This window comes from Elephantulus edwardii, unplaced genomic scaffold, assembly GCF_000299155.1.
Source record: "Elephantulus edwardii isolate Elephantulus edwardi_28Jun2011 unplaced genomic scaffold, EleEdw1.0 scaffold00011, whole genome shotgun sequence".
Taxonomy (NCBI): Eukaryota; Metazoa; Chordata; class Mammalia; order Macroscelidea; family Macroscelididae; genus Elephantulus; species Elephantulus edwardii.
Window position 1 is genome coordinate 24,680,157 of NW_006399761.1, and position 18,733 is coordinate 24,698,889.

The 18,733-nt window shown below is 44.3% G+C and overlaps 1 pseudogene; it reads left to right on the forward strand.

The window, feature by feature from the left end:
* The window catches only part of LOC102863701, a 34,122-nt pseudogene extending 16,436 nt beyond the window's left edge, over positions 1–17,686 (forward strand).
* The last annotated feature ends 1,047 nt before the right edge of the window (positions 17,687–18,733 follow it).

An 18,733-nucleotide genomic window follows, 5' to 3' on the forward strand; every position in this document is an offset into this window, starting at 1 on the left:
TTGAAAAGGTATGGAGAGAGAATATATCCCTGAAGGACCCCTTTCTTGATTTTGAACGATCCACTGTCTCCCTGTTCTGTTCTGATGACTGCCTCTTGGTCCAAGTATAGGTTTCACATTAGCACAATCAAATGTTCTGGGATTCCCATTCTTCTCAGAGTCAGCCACAGCTTGTTGTAATCCACACAGTCAAAAGCCCTTGTATAGTCAATGAAGCACAGATAGACATTCCTCTGGTATTCTCTGCTTTCTGCCAAGATCCATCTTACATTAGCTATAATAGACCTAGCGACCTCTTCTAAATCCAGCCTGCACATCTGGCAGTTCTCTGTTGACATAGCTTCAGAAATTTTATGGAAGGGAGCTCTGTTGCCCTAGCGACAAGAAGCTGCACTGCAATTCCAAAGGTACACGGTTCGAATACAGCAGGCATTCCACTGAAGAAGGAGGGGCAATCTCCTCCCATGCCAGTTGGATTTGATTTGAAGGTACACAACAAGAAGGGGAAGGGGAGAAAGAAACTCTATGGGGTGGTTCTACTTTGTGTTGGAACTGACTTGATGACAGTGAGCCTGGCAAACATCAGGGTTGTACATTTTCTTCATATCTCCAATCTGTGTGAGTAGCTAATCATACAAGAAGCAGGATTATATGAAGAAGAAAACGGTGTCAGGATCGGTAGAAGACTCATCCACAAGCTGCACCGTGTTAGATGATACAACTTTGCTCACAGAAAGTAAAGTAGACTTGAAGCACATACTGCAGAAGATCGAAGACAGTAGTCGTCAGTTTGAATTATATCTCAACTTCAAGCAGACAAAAATCCTCCTTATAACTAAACCAATAAGAAACATCATGAGAGAGAAAAGTTTGAAGTTGTCAAAGATTTCATTTGACTTGAATCCAGAGTCAACAAATATGAAAGTCAAGAAATAAAAGGTGTTGTTGTTGTTGTTGTTATGTGCCATCAAGTTGCTTGCAACTCATAGTGACCCTGTGTACAACAGCCCCAAACCCTGCTCTTTCTCTTGCCAACCTTGTTGTCTCTGACACACCTATCCCCATTTCACCAGTGACTGAATCAATCCATCTCATCGAGGGTCTTCCTCTCCTCTCCTCTCTGTCCTCCCACCCTCCCAAGCTTGATGTCCCTCTCCAAGGACTGATACCGCCTTGCAACATGTCCAAAGTATGTCAGACGAAGCTTCAGAATCCTTGCCTCCAATGAGCAGTCTGGCTTCACTCTCTTCAGGAAAATCTTGTTTTTTCTCCTAGTAGTCCATGGTATATTCAATACTCTTCTCCAGCACCACAGCTCAAAGGCATCAATTCTCCTTCTATCATCCCTAGTCATTGTCCGGCTCTCTGATGCATAGCAAGTGATTGTAAAGACCATGGCCTGTATCAGGCACACCTTAGTCATTAACATCTTTGCTCTTCAGTACCTTGGAGAGGTCTCTGACAGAAGACTTTCCCAGTGCAATTTGTCTTTTAATTTCCTGACTGCTGGTACCAAGAGTGTTGATTGTAGAGCCGAGCAAACTGAAGCTGTCAACAATCTTAATCCCTTCACCATCTATCATGATGCTGCCCATTGGCTCAGTGGTGAGAATCTTTGTTTTTTTGATGTTGAGCTCCAATCAATATTGAAGACTGCAGTCCTTGACCTTCTGCAGCAAGTGGTTCAAGTCCTCCTCAGTTTCAGCAAGCAAGGTTGTGTCATCTGTATAATGCAGGTTGCTGATGAGTCTTCCTCCAATCCTAATGACTCACCCCTCCTCATGCAGACCTGCCTCCCAGATGATCTGTTCTGCATATAGGTCGAAAAGTTATGGAGACAGGATACATCCCTGGCGTACACCCTTCCCAATTTTGAATCATGTAGTGTTTCCTTGCTCTGTTCTGACGACTGCCTCCTGGTCCAAGTATAGGTTTCGCATAACCAAAATCAAGTGTTCTGGGATTCCCATTCTTCTCAAAGTCAGTCGTAGTTTGTTGTGAACCACACAGTCAAATGCCTTTGCATAGTCAAGGAAACAGACAGACATTCCTCTGGTACACTCTGCTTTCAGCCAAAATCCATCTTACATTGGCTATAATATCCCTAGTGTCACGGCACTTCAGGCAGTTCTGGTGGCCTAGTGGAAAGAAGCCGCGCTACAATCCTGAAGGCACCCAGTTTGAGGCTATCAGCTGCTCTGCGGGATAAGGATGGGCAATCTCCTCCCACGTGATAACCCGTCAGAGGGTCAGCAATAGGCTGGTTCTGACTCTATGGTACACAGCAAACAACAACAATGTTTGACATAGGCATGATACTTTCAGTTGCTTCCTAATTGTTGCAAAGTTGGACAAGGAATAAGGAGGACTGAAGAAAAATCAATGCCTTTGAATTGTGTTGTTGGGGAAGAGTACTGAATATCCCAGGAATTGAATATCCCAAACAAATCCTGGAAGACATGCAACCAGGGTGCTCCTGAAAGGCAAGGCTGGCGAGTCTTGGTCTCCAATACGGTGGTCATGTTGTCTGGAGGGGCCAGTCCTGGGAAAGGACATCCTGCTGGGAAAAGTAGAGACTCAGCAAGAGAGGACACAGAGAGAGTAAAACAATGGCCCTAAGGGCAGCAGAGGCTGGGACAGGATCGGGTGGGCTTCAGTCTGCTGCTTATAGGGTCACTGCCTGCGGTCCACCCAACAGCACCAAACAATGTAACAGCCCCCAGAGAACTTCCCGGCTTCATATAGAAAATGGCAAAACCCTACGCTTCTCAATCATGCTGTAACCACTTAGCTTTCCCCTCTGTCAGACTCAACCACAGCTGACACTCCAGCAGGTTTTCCAAGGCTCCTCACTCAGGAGGAGACTGTCCACGTCTCTCCCAAAGAGCCCAGGTGGACTTGAACTCCCAGAGAAGCATCACTTCTGCAGTTCAACTCCCTGTGGGTTATGCCACCAGATCTCCCCTTTGTTGCAAGGAGGGATCAGTCCTTAGAGAGGGACATCATGCTTGGGAGGGTGGAGGGACAGCACAGGAGAGGAAGACCCTCTATGAGGTGGATTGATTCAGTGACTGGGGTAATTGGGGTAGGTGTGTCAGAGACAGTGCGATTGGCACAGGACAGAGCAGAATTTAGGGCTGTTGTACAGAGGGTCGCTATGAATAGCAGGCAACTTGATGGTATATAAGAACAACGACAATAATAACAAAAACAACCTGTATTCACTAAAAGAAACTCGTTTGGACTATAGGCTCATCATAATGAGTGTTAACAACACTTTATGTCTAGGAGTTTCCTGTGACAAATTACAACAAAACAACAGAAATTTAATATTTCATAGTTGTAGAGACCAGAAGACCAAAATCAGCATCACTGGATTGAGACCAGGTGTCCGCAAGACTGCACTCCCTCCGGGATCTGAACGAGAAAGAAAATCTGTTCTCACCTCCTCTCTCTTTTTGAGACTCCTGCACTCCGTGGCGTGTGGCCCTGTGACTCTGGTGTGGCCCTCATGGTCACAGGGCCTTCTCCTCTGTATGTGAAATCACTGTCTCCCTCTAAGCAGCACACAAAGAGAGCGCTGGGGGAGTGGTTCACAGAGAACTGCACATTCATCCATGGGCAGCTCTGCTCTGGTGGTTCAAGGCCACAGGCTGCTCCCGGAGAAGATTTGCAGCCTTCTGTGCTACTTACAGCCTCTAAAAACTGACCAGAGGGTCAGCTGTGAGGCAGTTCTGACTTGACGGCAATGAGATTGAGTAGAAGAACACATGTGGTGGCATTGAGGGACCATCTGGATAACCCACGATGCTCTCCTGGTCCGAGGACGCTTGATTCAATAACGTCTGCAAAGACTCTTCTTCTAGTTTTCATTCCCGGCATAGTGCACCATATGTTATCTGATTCAAAGTGTCTGAAGCTAGTCCATCTCATCTCACTATCCGATGTTCATTCCATTTTCTTTTTCAGACTCTCTAGTTTTCCAACATTCAATCTACGTACACTCCATGTTCCCATATTAAACCATTTCTGTCATTATTTTTCCTTATTTCAATTGACTTCCAATCTGGGCTCTACCACTACTACTATAACTGTCAGTGTTCCTCTACTATTCATGAGGTTTTCAAAGGCCTGTTATTTAAAAAGTGGATGGCCAATCGTGCTTCCTAGACGGTCTTTATCAATGACTAAGGATGACAGAAGAAGAAGTGATGCCTTTGAGCTGTGGTGTTGGAGAAGAGCACTGAACATCCCATGGATGGACAAGAGAACAGATATGTCTTGGAGAGGGTGCAGCCGGAGTGCTCTCTGGAGGCAAAGATGATAAGGCCTCACCTCACATACTTCAGGCATGTTGCTAGGAAGGGCTATTCCTTGGAGTGGGACATGATGGGAAAGATGGAAGGTTGGTGAAGGACAGGAAAGCCCTTGACCAGGTGAACTGACATGGTGACTGCTGCAATGGGCTCTAACATCTCAGGAAGTGTGAGGATGGCGCAGGGTAGGACAGGGCTCAGATCTGTTGTTAACAGAGTCACTATGGGTAGTACTTTACTCAACGGCACCCAACAACAACAGTCCAGAGACCCTTTTCCAAAATAAGCTAATGTTTGCAGCTTCTAAGGATGAAGACTTTAAATCTTTGGGGGCCTACTACACCAGTTTCTGTAACGGGCGGGAAGTTCATACAAGGAGAATCCCAGATTACTTGATTTTCTGCTTTTGCCTTTTCTTCTCCTTGGAAAATACATTTATTACCGAGAAATGAAGAGAAGCAGTGTAATAGTACTTGTGACTCATTCATAAAAGTGTTTGATTATCTTCCATCAAGAAACACCCACAAAATTAAGTTAATGAGCAGTGGAGGTGGCACAATAATACTTGAGAAAATTGTTTCATAGCTTGTACCAGTAGATACCCATCAGGCTTTGCAGACAGAATATGAAACTGTTGGCATTTGCCACTGAGAATCGTTATCCCCACATCATAAAAACTGAATGTCTTTGCCAAATTCCAGCAAACACAGGAATGTCTCTTTCGTGGGTAGAGTTAGAGCTCCAGCAATGGGGCTTTGCCGTGTTGAGAAACCATAGCCTAGAATAAAGGAGGAGACAGGCACCATTACCAATAAGGTCATTTTGACACTTTTGTTTCGTTGGTTTGTTGTTTTTTGTTTTGTTTTTTAAATTATTTGTGTGTGTGTGTGTACTGTCAAATTAATTTTGACATTTTTAAGCATTCCTTTTTCCTGGGTGGTGTAAACAGTTCATGTGCTCAGCAAAATGTTAAAGGTTGGTTTGAGTCTTCTGAAAGGTATTTCCATGCGAAGTTTTAGCAATCTGAGTCCTGAAAATCAGCCACTGAAACACAATTCAACCCTGATACACATGGGGTCACACACGAGTCAGAATTGATGTGACAGTGACTGACTTACTTAAGCCTTTCAGAGATGTGTTTTGGGGATCTAGAATTTGAACTTGTCCTGCATGGGGGAAAATGCATCCCAAAACCAACCTCTACAATTTTATTCAAATAAATTATTTTCATTACTTCATTAGTGGAAAAGAATATCGAGGATGATTTAAGTAAAGATAAATTTAATCAACAGCAAAATCACATTTGTTTTACATAATCAATAGTGTGTTTTACTGCCCAATCTGTTCTCAAGCTACAACTAGAATGAACTGTGCTGTTCAGATCTGAGGGTGTCATTGTCCTGCTTAAACTCTTCAGTGGTGTTTGGAGCCCCAACTCTTTAATACCCTGACAAAGCTGTTTCTTTTAACTGGTTCTTGACAATTACCCTCTCCTTTTCTCAGGCACTAGCCTTTCTCTCACTTCAAGGCCCTTACATAAAAATACATAAAAAATAGTGTATTCTTAATTCCATGTCATAGTGACTTCATGTGTGACAGCTGATGTTGTGATGTGTCCTTGACTCAGAAATGACTCACAGCTCCCTCCAGAGGGTGTTCGCAGACTGTAAATCACACGGAGGAGAGGGCCCATCTTTCTCCCTGGGAGCAGCTGGTGGATTCAAACCGTGTGCCTCTGGGTTGGCAGCACAGCTCTCAGAAGAGAGCTCTTGTTCTGTGACATCAGGTTTCTGCGGCTGAGTGTAGGGAGCAGGTCACCAGGCATTTCTTGCATGGAGCCTTTTTTGGGGGGCTAACCTTTTTGGTAGCAGCCAACTCATTAAGCACTTATACCGCTGAAGGGCTTCAACAGTGCTTCAGTCTGTTGCAAAAGTACCATTCTCAAGCAACATATTCTATTTAAAAAGTCAAGTCTAGGAAAAGAAACATTTGAATGATTCATGTTGTTTGTTGCTTTGTGCTGTCGAATCATTTGCAACTCATAGTGACCCAAAGTACAAAAACCCTGAAACCTGCTCTGTCCTGTTCCAACCGTACTATCTCTGACACACCCATCCCCATTACTCAGTCACTGTGTCAATCCATTTCATCAAGGGTCTTCCTCTCTTGTGCTATCCCTTCGCACACAACACCCACCCCCAGCAAGACGTCCCTCTCCACGGACTGATTCTTCCTTCAACATGTCCAAAGTATGTCAGATGGAGCTTCAGAATCCTTGCCTCCAAGGAGCAGCTTGGTTTCACCGTCCACAGGACAAATCTGTTCTCCTGGCAGTCCATGGTATATTCACCACTCTTCTCCAGCACCACAGCTCAAAGGCATCAATTTTCTTTCCATCATCCCTAGTCATTGTCCAGCTCGCTAATGCATAGCAAACAATTGCAAAGACTATAGCCTGGATCAGGTGCACCTTAGTCTCCAGACTAATTTTGTCGCTCTTCAGTACGCTGGAGAGGTCCCTGACAGCCAACTTTCCCAGTGCAATTAATCTTTTGATTTCCTGGCTGCTCGTACCAAGAGTGTTGATTGTGTTTAGCAAACTAAAGCTGTTAACAATCTCAATCTCTTCACCGTCTATCATGATGCTGCCACTTGGCCCAGTGGTGAGAATCTTTGTTTTCTTGATGTTGAGCTTCAATCCAAATTGAAGGCTGCAGCAAGTACTTCAGGTCCTCCTCAGTTTCAGCAAGCTTACACACCTTTCATTCCATTTATAATGGATTTGGAAGGAACATTGGGAGAATCAAAGGGCAGTGTGATTTTGGTTTAATCCATAAAATCAACAGTGTAGTCGGGCTGGCAGGGGGCTCTGGGGTGGACAATAGACCCTGGCAATCATGGGAGACTTGGAATGTCTTCTAAGAGGCAGCTGCAGCCTGGCTAATGTTGCTGTTGTGTAACCGTAGAGTTGGAACCGACCCATAGCTGACCCTTTGGTGGGTTTTCAGAGGCAGTCAGTCCCACCGGAGGAGATTGTCCATCCTTCTCCAGTGGAGCAGCTGGTGGACTTGAACTGTCTGCCTTCCAGAATGCAGCGCAGCTGTTTCTAGGCCACTAGAGTTCCCTATCATAATAGTGTAGGACTATGCAAATAAGATGCTTGTGGTCCACCAAGGGGACTGGACAGTGAGGTCTGGAGAGTGTGTCAAGCCAGCTGTCCAAGCAAAGTGTGTGTATGTACGTATGTGTTTAACGGCCTAGAAAAAAGAAACGATTTATTTTAACCATTCCTTTTCAAGAATCAGTTTGACAGGGGATGGTTAAAACAAACAGCTCTGGAAGGGTATTAACCATTCAAGAGTTTTGAAGCAGGACAATGACACCCTAAAATCTGTGGTTTTTACAGATCACTCCGGTTGCAGTGTGAGAACAGATTGGACAATGACTACACCGTGGCCATCAGGGTATGGGAGGGTGGTAGTGGTCAGGGTGACAGAGGGTGAATGAAGTTCAACGTGGAAGGAGAGAAGCTGACAGATTAGAGGAATTCCTCTGGTATTAGTCTAGCCGCCGGTAGTGCCACTGAATACTTCCATGGGCCATGGGAAAATCTAGTGCTGTGGTGAACGGCTTTTCAAATTGCCTGCTTATCAGCCTAATTTTATAGCTACAAGAACAGGCTTGAAAACAGCCCTCTCTGATCTTTGTCGAACGCTATTAGCCTAAACAAGGAAACATGGAGCGACTATGAGGGAATCAAACTGACAGCAATTGGTTTGGGTATTTTTTTTCCTCCCCGATATTTTGCATTGCAGATTCTCACTTGAAAAATCCTAATGAGCTCTTTGACTATTTTCCCTTGTGATTTTGTCTCGGTTTTTCTGGTGGCTTAGTGGTAAGGAGTTGTGCTGCCAACCCCAAGGCACACGGTTCAAATCCACCAACTGCTCTGAGGGAGAAAGATGGGCAGTCTCCTCCTGTGTAATTTACTGTCTCTGAAAACCCACTGGAAGGTCAGCTACCACCACCTGTCCATATAGTACAGAAACACAGCATTAAAAGCTGCTCTGAGCTGCACAGCAGTAGGTATGGAAGCCACCAACACAACACCACTGTCATTTATCCTGGCTCTCGGAACCAGCAGGGGACTCTGTCTGGTGATGACCCAGCACACCCTATTGTCCACTCCTCACACCTTCAACCCTTGGTGCAAAGGTATCGACGCTGGGTACAGGACTCACTCAAGAACAGAGTGGTCAGAAGCCGAGTTACCCTGGAGTTTTCACTCCACTCCTTCCTCCAATTCAACCTGGGGTGAGGCTGCTCTTTGAAGGGAGGTGGTCAATTACCAGGGGGAGAGAGGTCACGCAGGTCTGTTCAGGTTGAGCGTGCATTTGCACTTCTCCTCTTCTCCAGCAGGTGGCAACACATAGCACAACTCCACAGTCCAGGCCAAGAAGCCACAGATCCTAAAAATTCCTGATTAAATTGCAAGGAGACACTACATGGTTCAAAATCAGGAAGGGGGTCCATCAGGGATGTATTCTGTCTCCATACCTTTTCAATCTGTATGTAGAACAGATCATCCGAGACGATGGGCTGTACAAGGAGGAATGTGGCATCAGGATTGGTGGAAGAGTCATTAACAACCTGCGTTATGCGGCTGACACAACCCTGCTCGCTGAAACTGAGGAGGACCTGAAGAGCTTGCAGTCTTCAATATGGATTGAAGCTCAACATCAAGAAAACAAAAGATTCTCACCACTGGGCCAATTGACAGCATCAGTATGGATGGTGAAGAGATTGAGATACTTAACTGTTTTAGTTTACTTGGTTCCACAGACAACACGCTTGGTAACAGCAGCCAGGAAATCAGGAGACTAATTGCATTGGGAAAGTCAGCTGTGAGGGACCTCTCAAGAGTACTGAAGAGCAACGATGTCAGGCTGGAGACTAAGGTGAGCCTGATCCAGGCTATGGTCTTTGCAATTACATGCTATGCATCAGAGAGTTGGACAGTGAATAGGGATGATAGAAAGAGAATTGATGCCTTTGAGCTGTGGTGCTGGAGAAGAGTGTTGAATATACCATGGACTGCTAGGAGAACAAACAGGTTTGTCCGGAAGAGGGTGAAGCCGGAATGCTCCTTGGAGTCAAGGATTCTGAAGCTTCATCTGACATATTTTGGGCATGTTGCAAGGAGGGACTGGTTCTTGGAGAGGGACATCATGTTTGGCAGAGTGGAGGGATGGCGCAGGAGAGGAAGACCCTCAATGAGATGGATCGATTCTGTGAGTGGAGTGGTGGAAATGAGTGTGTTTGAGACGGCGAGGTTGGCACAGGATAGAACGGCGTTTGGGGTTCTTATACATAGGGTCGCTATGAGTCGCAAGTGACTTGATGGCACATAACAACAACAACAACAACAACAACACAACAATAAAATAGTTTGCTAAAATAGGCTTAACATGAAAGGTCCACGCAAGAAAAGAAAGAGGTAACAACATTTTTCATAAAAATAGAGTCCTATGTGTTAGATGAAGCTCTGGTGGACTAGGAATAAGGAATTGCACTATCAACCTGAAGGCACGAGGTTCAAACCTCCGAGGGCAAGCGATTCACATTATGTTGTTGTTGCTGTGAGTCATCAAGTTAGAATCGACCGTAATTGACCCTGCAGTGGATTCTCAGAGGCGGTAAACTGCAGAGGAAGAAATTGCCCCCATGGAGCAGCTGGTGGATTCGAACTGGGTGTCTTTGGGTTTACAGCACAATATCTTACCTCATACCACTAGGTTCCACAAGCTCCTTACTACAATGTTAGAGCTTTTATAACACTGACAGGACGTTGATGCTCCCGACCAGCGCACCAATGGTGAAACAGGAGAGTCTGCAAATGGTCCTGGGATGGTGCTCCAACTCGCTCAGACAATGAGGCAGCTGTGAACAGGGGCGCCTTCATCTCTCTCAAATCCATCTTCCCCTGGGCCCCTGGCCTTCTAAGCCACGAGGACTGATTTCTCAGGTAACTTTGGACAAACGTGGCTTCTAAACTCAGAGGGCCTGAAAGCCAGCAGACTGTGCGGCCTCTACCCTAAGCATGCTCCCAAGTCCAGCCCAGAGCTCTGACCCCAGCGTGTCCCTGTGCCTTCTCCCGCAGACCCCTGGCTTGTAATTTCCCAGCCAAGCCCATCCCTTAAAGGACGACACGTGATGTGGGGGACTTTGTGGGTCTCTGACTGCTGTGAGCAGTTCTCCAGGCAAGGAGGACACTCTTCCTGCTTGTATCACCGGAATCTCTCTGGGTCCAAAAATACACATACGATGGGACAGCAGTCTCTCTAAGCAAAAGTGGCAAATACAGACACCTCCATCCCTATTCTAGTGGAATGTCTTCTACTGTCTGTCTTTCTATCCGCAGGCCTGCCAGTTTGATTGATTGACTTGTATATTTTGAGCTGGCTCCTGCCTCACACGCTGGCCTTTGGAGACACCTAGCTTCGCCCGTACCTTCCTCCCTCTGTGGACTGATGTATCAGCTGAAGGAAAGAAATCCTCTATTGTCTTCTTTTCCATCTACAGTCTTCAATGTTTCAAAATAAATGCATAAAACAGCTTATCAATCACACTGCCATGACGACAAAGTAACATGATTTCACAGCTCCTTGTAATGGGTTTGTGGGCAGTCTTTTTATCTTCAGCATATCCAATTTATGACCAAAAATCCGAAGAAAGAACAGTTTGCTAAGGTTAAGTTGTGGAAATCCTTACTGCACCAACATAAAAAATGATGTTTTCAAGAAACTAAGATACTGAGTTTGTGAAAAACCTTGAGGGCTCAATTTGGTTTGTTTTTTTCTCTCCCCCATCACACCCTGTGACTAAATGCCATCATTCACTAGCTGGTAATCTTTTTAACATGTAAAAGGACACAAAAGCTTTACAAGTTATCACCACCCCCCCGCCCCGCCCCAGCCTTCACTATTTTCTAAGTGTAACTGGGTACTTTTACCAAAGAAAAAATTAAATATTCAAAAAGAGCAATGGTGGAAAACACCAAATTAATTCCAAAATTGGAAAATAATTGTCTTGAAAGTTAAGAACAATGGCCATGGCATCAATTCTAAACTAAAATCGTGGCTGTTGGGGGCAGAGCAGGGCTCTGTAGGTGCACCAGGCTGTGTGATCTTTCAGAAGCAGATAACCAGGTTCACACTCACAGTCAAGGGCTGGGTCAGCCTGACTCCTCAAAGACTCCAACTCATTAGTCAGGTCCAGGAATTTTAGCGATAATGTTAAGAGGAGAGGTAACAAACAACTACCATTTACATTCTCCAACGCGATGATTCTCCTTTTGGCTTATTTGACTTACAAATGGAATCACATCGTTTCAAGATTTGCTTTTCCCCTTTACAATTGATCTTGGATTTCCTCCCCCTCAATATCATTCTTTTATTTTATTTTTTAGTATAATTTTTTAATTGTGATTTTAATGAAAGTTTACAGAAAACTTTGAATTTCCATTCATTCACTGTTGCATATTTTCCTCCCTTCCCCCTTCGCTTTTCTTTTTAAAAAAGTCATTCGTTTAAATTATGTTTACTGCATTGAAGCCAATGAGGGAGAGAATAGTTTAAAAGTAATATATTTTAGGGCATTATGATTATCATAAGAGTTTGGAATGAGGGTTGCAGAGTGGAGTATACTCGGGGTGGAGGTGGGGGTGTGGGGGGATTGTGTACCAATGAAGGAGTTTTTCTTTTGCTTTTCAAGGAGAGGAGCGAACTGGGGGTAGGGGTGGCTGGGCAGGGAGAGAAGTGCAACAATAAATGAATGGAATTCCAAAATCTCTGTAGATGTTCATTGAAATTAATTAAAAAAAAAAAGTCATTCATTATTGCACAATTTCCTCCCTCCCCTACCCCCCAGCCCAACTGCTATGCACCTCTTATTCTGGACTGTTGTCATGCAAATAATGCCTAATTGCTTTTAAACAATTCTTTCCCTCATTTGTTCCAATGCAGTGTTCATTATTTACTCCCTCTTTTGGTAGTTCCCCACCCCCATGTCAGTCCCGTTTTATAACAGTGGCATTATGCAGTATTTGTCCTTTTGTGACAGAGATATTTCATGCAGCATAAAGTCCTCCAGGGTCACTCATTTTGTAAAACAAGTTAGTATGATTTAACGAATTCATTGCCATCAAGTTGGAAACAACCCATTAGCTAACCCTCCAATGGATTTTCAAAGGCTATAAATTGCATGGGAGATTACCCATCTTTCTCCCACAGAGCAGCTGGTGGGTTTGAACTGCTCACCTCTGGGTTAGTAGTGCAACTTTGAGGACTAAAATGAGCCTGATTCAGGCCATGGTGCATCTGAGAGCTGGACAAGGAATGCAGATCACAGAAGAATTGATGCCTTTGGGCTGTGGTCCTGGGGAAGAGCATTGAATACCTCATGAACTGCCACAAAAGCAGACAGACAGGTCTTTGGAGTAAATACAGCCAGACTGCTCCTTAGAGGCAAAGATGGTGCAGCTTCGGCTCATATTTTGGGCGTGTTTGTAGGAGAAGCTATTCCTTGGAAAGGGTCAGTGACAGAGAAGTAGACTTCCAGTGAGGTGGCTGGACACGGTGACGATAGTAATGGGCTCAAGCATATCAGAGATGTGAGGTGGGCCCAGGATAGGACACAAGTCAAGTCATAGAGTCGCAATGAGTTGCACTCTACAGCATCTGAGAACAACAACAATAACAAAAATACATTATTTTTAAAAATATGGTAGAGCTCTTGGCTGTACAATTCATAACACAGTCTGTGAAACTAGAATCCAAATTGGAGTGCGGATGTGTTAGACTCTGAAGGGCAGGTGGTAAAAATTTACCACATCGCCCGCCTACAGATCAGTTCACTCAGCAATTCAAATGTCTGGAAAGCTACTTGTCTGTTTTTTCCCCCCTCAGTGTTTTTATCAGGCTTTCACCAGCCTATTGTTTCCAGGGAAACAATAAAAGAAGAATGCAGCAGCTGCTGAATCCATAAATGTCCCCTTTGGTTGTTAGGTTGTTAGGTTCTGTCACGTTCATTGTGGCTCACAGCCATCCTCTCAACATGATCCCAGCATGATCTCTTTCTCCAGGGCCTTGTCCCCCCTTACAACATGCCCAAAGTATGTGAGGTGAAGTGTCATCATTCGGACATGCTGGATGCACTTCATTCAAAGATAGGTTTGTTTCTTCTTTGGCACTCCACGAGACATTCAGTATTCTTCTTCAACACCATCATTCAGAAGCATCAATAATTCTTCTCCCATCCTTATTCATTGTGCAACTTTCAGATGCACAGCAAGCAACTGAAAATATCATTGCTCAGATCAGGGGTGCCTTAGTCTTTTAACTGACATCCAACCTCTGACATCAGCATTGGAGGAAGACTCAAACAACCTGTTATGCAGATGACACAACTTTGCTTGCAGAAAGTGAAGAGCACTTGAAGAAAGGCCACAGAAGAGCAAAGACTATAGACTTCACTATGGATTACATCTCAACCTCAAGAAAACAAAAATCCTCACTGCTGGACCAACAGGCAACGTAAATGATAGATGGAGGAAAGACTGAAGTTATCAATGATTGTTTTTTGTTTGAATTCACAATCAACACCCTTTGTGGTGGCAGTAAAGAAATCAAGACTTATTGCCTTGGGGGGAAAATCTGCTATCAAGAAACTCTCCAAAGTGCTAAAGAGCAAAGATGTCAGTTTAAAGACTAGGGTGTGCCACTTGAATTAAGGAATCATTTGTACAATTCATCTTTGACAGCAAAACTGCCTGGATAAGCCGCAGGAGCGGCATCCACTTCCGAAATGGCTCGCCTCTGGAAACTCTATGTACGAACAGTGCTCACTCAGGCTGTTCGTTCACAGGGTCGCTATGAGTCGTCTACGACTCGACGGCATTAAACAACAACAACAACAACATAGATCTAGGATTTTGCCTCTTCCCCTCCACAAAATCAAAGCTACAGTTGTGGAGTCATTTCTGATTCCTACTGATCCTCCACAGGGTTTCCTGCCTGTGAATGTTTATGGGAGGAGATTTTCTCTCGCTGAGGGGTGGATTTGAACTGCCTAACTTTCTGTGAGGAGTCTGACACTCTATCCACTATTCCAGTAGAGCTCCTTAGCCTTCTGCCAGATGGGGACTTCACTTCTGGTTTTCCAGGAGTTGACATAAGTCTCTTTTTCCCCCCTAACCCTTTTCATTTTTACTAGTGGAAGGGTTTTTTTCCCCCACAGTGAAGAGAAATCATCCAAGGTTAATTTCAAGGTTGCTTCACACAGGCATAGTTAGGCTCATTATTTTCAGTTAATCAGGTATTATCCCTCTTTTGATAATTATATAGTGCTTTTAAAAGGCTTTCATAAACGTGGGCTCTTAAAGACACTGACTACTTAAAAGGAGCAAATCTTTAAGCCTCAATCAGATGTTTATTGAGAAGGAAGAAAAAACGGGAGAACATACATACACTGTTAGAACGATTTGATTCATTGATCCAACAAAGATCTGTATGCCTATAGACGCTCTCTGCTAGCGGAGCACAGAAGAAATCATGGTTACTGCCTTTAGTTTATGATTTCAAGAGGCAAGGAGGCATATCTTCTGCAAGTTCTATGATCACATTAGGTAGCAAATGGACAAAGTGTGAAATGTGTGATACAGATTGCAGTTGTGACAGGAATTCCCACCTTCATGTTCTCAGTTCTCAGCCTCAATGTCATGTTCAGCCATGAATTGGTGGAAAATTATGTCAATATCACAGATCCTTTGCCCACTTGGTCTTTCATATTTGACCCACTGACCCTCTATTCTGGCAAACTATCCATTTCTTCTGTTTATGCTCCCAAAGCCTAACATGTGGATGGTCTCTCACAGGAGCCCTTCCAATGTCTCCTCCTCTGAGAGTTCCTGATGCCAGGAGTTTCATTCCAGCGGATGGGCTGGCCTTCTCCCTTCCCGAAGAGATGAGGGCGTCTGACTTGATTTCACCTTCCATTTTCCAAATTTCCCTGATCCTCACCCTTTCTTTCCAAAAATAACTTCTCCACATTCCCCTGTGATCCTCGCTCCTGCAAATGTCCTCTAGAATTTGACCTTACAGTCATTCCTCTGAGCCTCTCTTGGCTTATTCCTTTGAGCCCACAAGCAAGTTTAAGGTTTCCCTGTTGCCAAATTTTCTGCAATAGTTAACAATTGCTGTCTGACAAATTAGCTCTGAATGCAGTAGATTAAAACAACAACAACAAAATTATCATCTCACATTTCTGTGTATCAAGAATTTGATGTTCTTTTTATCCTTTGAGAGAAGGTTTACATGCAATTGAAGCAATTGAGTAAATCAAAGCAACTGATCTTCTATTCTCACAGATTTTGTTTTATGATAATCAACAATACTTTCCCCACTTCCTCCCTATTTTTCATGCTTCCATTCATCCTTCTATCCTGTTCCTTCTTGCTTTCTCCCTGGACAAGTACTTCCTTTGTGGCCTCGTGTGATTGACCTAAGGTGTGAGTACCCGCTGGACATTACTGTTCATTGTTTATGCCCATTGTTTGGCTAAACGTTGAGTCACAGGTTAAGTTCCAGGTTCAAAGGGTTAATGAGGGCCACAACTTTTAAGTTTCAACCAGTCTCTATTTGACCAGAAAATCTAGTCATTTTTATAATTCTGAAAGTTGCCCCACACTCTTTTTCTACTATATCCAACTCCCTCTACTGTGGCCGCTTTCTGAGGAGTCAGCTGACAGAGCGGGGCATTATTCAGTTCTGGTCTCAAGGTGGTGAGGCTGTTTCTACACAGCTTCAGTTTTCTTTGGTCTTCTCTTTTCCAGAGAGAGAGACCTGTTCTTTCTCCTGTAGGAATCCGGCTGGCCTGGAGGGTGGAAATGAAGAGATCTCTTCCAGAAAGGGGTGCTGAACATCACACATCCCCCACAGGACTGCTGGGCACAGCCTCCAGCTGGCCAGAAGGCAGCCTGCTGCTCAAGGCCTCCTTGAACGTACCTGGACCACCAAGAAAATAAACAGGTCTGTCTTGGAGAAGGTGAAACAGGTTTCTCCTTGCAGGCTCGGAATTTGAAGCTCTGTCTCACATGCTTTGGGCATGTGGCCAGGAGAGACCAGTCCTTAGAGAAGAACATCATGCTTGGAAGGGTGGAGGGACAGTGTAGGAGAGGAAGACTCCAGATGATATGGATTGATACAGTAACTGGGGCAGTGGGAGTAGGGGTGTCGGAGTCAGTGAGACCGGCTCAGGACAGGGCAGGCTTCAGAGCTGCTGCATAGAGTCTCTCTATGAGTTTCAGGCGACTTGACAGCAGATAACAACAACAACAGCAACCATACCAAGACTATTGCTTGTGGATGCAAGTGAGATGAAATTGTTGAAAACAACAATCTTTTTTTCCACCTGTCATTTATAGCTTATGTGTGTATAGGTAAGCCTCTCCGATAGGTCGGGAAATTAGAAGCAGGTTAGCTGGCATTGGCTCCGGCTCTGGGTTTCTCAGGAGACTATAAATAAGACGGAAGCCAGGACTTAGTCATCTGAAGGCCTGGCTGAGGCTGGAGGACTCATTCACAGTGTCAGCTGAAGGTCTCATTTTATTGTCAAATGGGCTTCTTCATAGAGTTGTTTGGGTGTCCTCACAAAATATCTACTGGCTTCTCACAGAGCCAACAATCCCAGAAAGCAAGCGAGAAGGAAATGTCAATATTAGCTTATTGTGCACTCTCTGATGTGGTACAACCACTGCTGCCTTATCTGATTAGAAAGAAGCTGCTAAATCCAGCCCAAGACCAAAGGGAAGGAACTGGTTTCTACTTCTTGAAGGAAGAAATGTCAAACAAATCTGAAAAGGACAATACTTCTCAATGACTGAAGAGGGGGCGTGAGGAGGAAGGTCATCAGTGTCAATGAGTTACACGCGTAGAAATTGTTGGCCTGGTGTCTGTTTTGCTGTAAATGTTTTCACCACCTCCACCTACACATACAAAACAACTTCCGCAAGTCAACTAAACCAGTCAAGGCTACTTACTAGTCCTGCAAGCGACTCTTGTTTTGCTCTTACTCTTTCAGTGTCACTCTTCTCAAAACCAGTCATCTTCTCTTACGTCTTCCGCTTTCTCTTCACCCAGCATTCAACAGTTGACGCTGCCCGCCATCATCCTCTCAATGAACCCTGTTGCTGCATAGCATGGCCTCCAAACCTCACAGCCCTCGAGAGCCACAACCTACCTTCTCATCTCACCTCCCTTTTACCCATCAGCCACTTGGACTCCTCCCCGTTCCCCAAGTACACGCTGCTGTGACACCTCTTGTTCTTGCTCACATGGTCTTCCTCGGCAGGGAAGGGCTTCGCCTTACTTTAGCTTTCTCCAAGACCCAGTTCAAATGTCATTTTATCCCAGAGGGTTTCCTTGATATTCCCGAGCTGAAGCAATCCCTGCCTCTCAGGGACACTGATGGTTCATTTTCTCTCTCTCTCTCTCCTTTCACATCAGACAGGTAATGTGCCCATGTTGTAACAAGGTTTAAAGGGTGGCAAGTGTCATACAGAAGCATGAACACCCAGTCCTCAAGCGATCTGATTTTTCTCTTTGTCAGTGTCATCCTGGTCAATGCCGGTGTAAACTTTCTATTCCTTTCAGCATCCCTGCTATATATTGCTTCATATTAAGACCTTCACCTTTTTTGAATGACTAAATGGACCCAAATCATTAAGATTTCATTTTACTTTCACCAAAAGACAATCAAAGTCCCTATAATCTCCAGCTCTGTTAGATTAACACAGCAAGCAAAGGGAAATTGTGGAACGGTCTCTGCTAAAGAAAAATATAGTCTCCCTTTCTATGATTTGAACCATCTTAACCAAGTGACTCAAATCAAGTCACGATTTATCTACAAAAGGTTTGCTTCTGAGATAAGATAGGCTTGCCTATAGTATTTTCACAATTCCTGGTCAACATGAAATTTCCATGGAAACGGATTGCACACACTGCAGAAGAAAAGGCTGAACTGCGTGTGAGCTGCATTGTGCTATCTCCATGGAGCTACGTGGGTTAAATATTTGAGTGTTCAGGGAAACTCTAGTTTTAATTCACCTGAGCAAAGACATAATATTTAATGCTTCTAAAGAGGTAATATCTCCTATTTAAAAGATGTTTATTAATATCTTGAGAGAGTATAAAAAGTTGTTTGAATGGTTTTCTTGAATCATACATTCATATCAGAAAATAACATCCCACTTCTGTCCCTTTAAGGGAACTCTGGTGGCCTAGTGGCAACAAGCTGCGTTGCAATCCAGATGGTTGTTGTTGTTATGTGCCATCGAGTCGTTTGCGACTCATAGTGACCCT